This window comes from Pristis pectinata, chromosome 21 (assembly GCF_009764475.1).
Source record: "Pristis pectinata isolate sPriPec2 chromosome 21, sPriPec2.1.pri, whole genome shotgun sequence".
NCBI lineage: Eukaryota > Metazoa > Chordata > Chondrichthyes > Rhinopristiformes > Pristidae > Pristis > Pristis pectinata.
Genome location: NC_067425.1, coordinates 4,236,885 through 4,242,416, shown reverse-complemented (window position 1 = coordinate 4,242,416; position 5,532 = coordinate 4,236,885).

Here is a 5,532-nt window from a genome sequence, read left to right as displayed (position 1 = left end):
GAAAATTCCATTTGTCAGCATGATGTCTGAAGTCTAATGGCTCGGTAGTGGATGTCTACATACAGTTTTTATGTTGAAGGTATATAATTGTATAAAATATTCCAAACGATTCCAAACTAACATTTGAATAAATGCGTTATTTGTAAATCAGTTTTTTTAAGTAATCTCTGTGTCATAAATAGGGGAAATGGTACATAGGCTTAAGATACCAACAGAAAATGCTGAATGTAACAGATGAACTTTAATCTTTAGCTTATCCCAGCAAGCCAAAGTTATAATCAGTCATTGGGGTGCAGTCCAACCGCCTCACTGTGAATCACTTCTCTTCCAAGTCTCTGACTTATGCCAGATAAAGTACAGTCTGTTCCTGTTAAGCAAATAAATAGTTTGTCCCAAACTTGTGCTCTCCTACCATGTTAGAAGGTGGGGATCGTGAGGGAATGTCTGACTGCAATTCAGGCTTTACAAAATCCAAACTATTGTTTAGCATTATTTTAATTTGAAAGTTTCAATGTAAAGAAACTTGGGCTAAATTGCCAGATGCACGAAGCTCAGCCTTTGTACTAGAAATCCTGGAAGGAGAGCAGAAATATTCATTAATTAATGCAACAATTAAGGTACTCTTTTCAGTTGATGCCTCAAACCCAAACATCAAAGCATATTGATATTACTAGAAGTAGTCACTGAAAGATTATATACTGAAGGGGATTTACATTTTTTTGTATCAAATTATAATTCCTAAGTGATTTGTGAACAATTACATACATTCTTAATAATATAGTCACATTATGAACATTCAAGATGCTTGTGGGAGGATTGAGGACTGATTCTCAATCAAATGACTGAATCAGCAGTCCCTTAATCAGATAAACTGTTTTCAATTTTGCTGCTGATGCATTGTAATTTCAGAATGGGGAAGAATAATAACTGACATTGCTTCCCTTGTGTGCCAGATGTTGAGTTTGAAATTGGTGTTGGCTCTTTCTCAAGCTGAGCAATACATTGGGTGGACCAGTGGATGCTTGTCTGGTGGAAATATCCTCAGTGGTTTAGAGATATCCTCAAAAGATGAACCGGAGCCAATCTGAAACCAGAAAAGAAATCATCCAGCTAATCTGATCCCTTGTGTCTTTTTCCAGGAACTATACTGGTGAATTCTTTTATATCTCTTCTCCATCAGCAGCCAAGTAAACCAATGTGGTCTGGTGCTCTCTGCAAATCCATTTCCAAATCCCTCTTGGATGCTTCAACCATCATTTAACACTCTCGGGTAATACACTGTCAACTATTACTGAGTATTGAGGAAATTGCCCCATAAGTTACATTTACTTTTTAGAAGTTTAGAACTGAAAATTTTAAATTAATTACTTTTGTTAATATAATATCAATGTAAATTCCTATGGTTTTAAAATGGAATATTCCAAGGTGCTTTATGGAGCCAAAAGGAGCAAGTGGTTCAGCTAGTTTCACTGATTTGATTCTCCTATCTGGGTTCCGGCAAAGAAATCAGTGAAACAGACAGTACTGGGAATGCCTCAAAATGTCAAATATGCTGTCCTTCAGGTAAGTCAAGAAATTAAGGCGTCTTTTCCATTTGCTTTTTCCATTTCCTTTGACAGATCCTCTGAAATTCTCCCACTATCCTGCTCAATTTTTCTCTCTCAACCAATACTACCAAAAACAAGTTAGTCCATCAGTCAATTTACTGTCGTTTACGCCACCTTGCTTTTTTCAAAGTGATTATTCTGTTAGTCACAAGACTTCATCTGAATTGGTTTGAGACATTAAAGACAAGTAGCAATATTAATAAGTCTATCTTATTCTTTTTGCTCTTAATTTCAGTATCAACCATTACAAACTACTTTCTGAAGGCAATAAATACCAGCATTCCCACATATCATAAATTAAAGGTATATATATTGTGTGGGTGTGTTTTTCGATTACATTTACTCTAGTCCATAAAATCCTGTTTGGTAGAAGGTATTTGTTCTTTCAATGGCTGTTTTCTTGTCTCTCAATCAGAAGTTCTCTTTGAAGTTAGGATCCAGGCTGACATTCCAGTAGGGTGCTGCACTGCCTCCTCATTTGCAGGGTAGCAAACACAAGCCCATTATTTAAGGTAGGAGTGAGAGGAAATATAGATCTATTAGCCTAATATCAGTAGTAGGGAAAATGCTGAAATAAAGAATGCTTGAACTTCAGTGATTCACCATCCATATCAGTGATTTGGTTGAGGGGATCAAATGTAACATTTCTGATACAAAACTGTGGGAATGTTGCCATGATGAGGATGCAAAGAGGCTTCAAGGGGATATAGACAAGTTAAGTGAGTGAACAACAACGCGACTGATGGAACACATTGTGGAACAATATAAAGTCATCCATGTCTGTAGATATACTTGATATAGGGGGAGTGTAGCAAATATTCACCAGGCCATTTGCTGAGATGTTGGGTCTGTCATATGAGGAAAAATTAAGTAGGTAGGACATCTGTTCTCTGAAGGTCAGAAGAATGGGAGTGGCCTCATTGAAACATGCAAAATGCTTGGGAAAAATATGGTGTGAACATTTTCCTGGCTGAGGATTCTAAAATGAGGGATCACAGTCTTAGGATTGAAATTTCTTCACTCAGACCATGGTGAATTTTGGAAATTCTCAATCCTGGAGGGCTGTGGAGACAGTCTGTGCATTCAAAACAGAAATCAATAGTTTTCTAAATATTAAGAGAATCAAGGGAAATAGGGAAAGTCAGGAAAATGGTGTTTGAAGAAGAAGGTCAGCCACAGATCTTAACGAATGGCAGAACAAGCTTGAGGGGCCAAATGGCCGCCTGCTCCTGCTCCCATTTCTTCTGTTCTTATGTTGGAAGTGATAGGAAGTTAAATTGTAGCTCCTTCCATGGCACACATTATTCTTACAACACTTACCATTCCATGAACCCCAGCTAAACAGAATAAAGGGTTATTTATCTCCATTACAACATTACAACAGTGACGACACTTCAAATGGATTTCATTGGCTACAATGCACTTTGGAACATCATGAAAAGTATTTGAAAGACACAATAGAAAGAAAGCTTTCTTTAAGTGATATTTTTGGCATCTTATTGTGTGAAAATTGACTGCACCTCCAAAGCAATGACTGCATTTCAAAAATACCTACTTGGACCTAATCTACTTTGGGAAGCTCCAGTGTTGTGTCAGATTCCACATAAATGCTAGTTTATCTATTTTTCCCCAATCTGAAAATGACTTTGCTGAATCTTTCTACTTGTGGAGTATTTTCTCTGGCTTTAATATACTATTGACAATGTTCTGAGACTCTTAGTCATAGTGGGGTGACAACGATGCTTTAACTTGCCAATTCGCCTTCACTTCAGGTTCATTATTAAACATTTATCATGTATAATGGAGACACAAGGGACTGTATATGGTGGAATCTGGAGCAAAAAAACCAAACTGCTAGAGAAACACAGTGGGTCAGGCAGCATCTGTGGAAGGAGATGGACAGTTGACATTTCAGGTTGACAGGTGAAGGGTCTCGACCTGAAACGTCGACAGTCCATATCCTGACCAACACGCTGAGAACAGATCAGGACTAGCCCCATTAGCTTACTTGCTCTACACTCAATCTGGTTTAACACAGAACAATTACAAACTCAATTGCAATTGTGCCAATTTGTCTTGACACACCATGTCAATATCATTTTAATGACATTAGTTAATTTTCTTAGTATCACAAACCTCTACCCAAATTGACACAGTTACCCCTTTCCGTCAGTTGGTTGTCGGTTCAAGTTCCACTCCAGGCATTTAAGCATGTCTACCTGGTCACTTTGGTGGAGCACTGATAGGTGCTGCTATGACAAGGAGCTGCACTGCTGCAGGTGCCGCCTTTTGGGTTGTTATCCTGATCATCTGGTCATTGTTTTTTTTACGCTGTTTGTAGAAGCTTGCTTTGTGCAAGTTGGTTGCTGAATCTCCACAGTGACTTCATTTCAAAAGTATGTCACTTTCTGGAAGACATTTTGAGATGATCCCAGGCTACAAATGTGCCTAGAAAAGTAAGTCACTTTTTTTCTTTCAGGCAAATCTTTTAGTAACCATCACACCTTCTGTTAGTGGTAATCTATTCCCCTCCACTGCCTCAATGTACTCATTTGACTTAAAACTTTTAAGTGCTTCTGGATGGATTGCAAAGACAAAAGGTTAAAAAACAGCACAACCTCCTTGTTGTCTCAACCTCCCACACAATCCCGACAGTTGAGAGTTTTCGATGATTCTCATATCGATTCCAAGATGAGTCCATCGATTCCAAGATCAGTCCAATTATCTTCACTGTCTTGCATATTTAATTTTCCAGAAGATATTTCTTCGAGGCTTTTTTCCATCTTGGGATGTGGTCATCACTGACAAGGCTGGCATTAACTCTACATCCCTGGTTGCTATGCTTACCTTTAAAGAAAAATCTCCAAATTCAAATTATCAGACAGCCTCTGGAGGATTTGAACTGATAGTGTGGTCATGTTACCACCACACTGCAGTAGGTCAGGTGGATTGCAATAGCCACACGATCTGTGAAGAAACAGGATAGACATGGAAACAATACAATTAGACTCTGCAGCCAGAATGTAGGAAAGAAAAGTCAACTGGTAAATTGGAAAAACACACACAAAATGCTGGAGGAACTCAGCAGGTCAGGCAGCATCTATGGAGGGAAATAAACTGTCGACATTTCAGGTCAAGACCCTTCATCAGGACTGGGATTTACTAAATTGGTAAATTAGTTTATTACTGTCACATGTATTAAAGTACAGTGAAAAATTTGTCTTGTATACCATACATGGAGATCAAGTTAATAGTCTTGTAACAGCAGGATAGAAGCTGTCCTTGAGCCTAGTGATAGATGCTTTCAGGCTTTTGTATCTTCTGCCTGATGATTGCTCCTCCTTTTACTCATGTGTAGACAGCAGGTAAGTACAAGGTCACCTCTGATAGTAATGGGCCATTTTGCATTTAGGTGGTCTGTACATTAGGATAATTACAAGAAAAATCCCTGTTTAAATAAGGGGCTTGGAAGACTCCCTGGAAGTACTGAACAGTCTCCCAGTAGAGAGGAGAGAAGAAAGTTAAAGAAGGCAGAAACTAAGATGTCAAGAAAGACAACACTAAGCAGGTGAATACTCCTATGATAAGAATTCCATAAACTTTCCACATTAGAACAGAAAAATATCTTCACACTGTAGAGGAACTAATGGAAAGAATAACCCAGACATTGAGGTTGGCTTTGAAATAATTTTACCTCAAACTTTTTTTGAAGGACAGAAACTCAGTCCTCATCTGTTTCCAATACAAAGCTTTTCTTTCCATTGGCATTACTTTTGCAGAAGCACCTTTTAGTGCTGTATTGCTTGTTTAGAGTCCACACCTGTTGGGTGTTCTTGGAGCTTTTAATATACAAAAACCATTAAGGAGTCTGAACAACAGCCAGTCTGGAGTCTGCCTGCCTGAATTTATCTCCAATTTAAGTGCC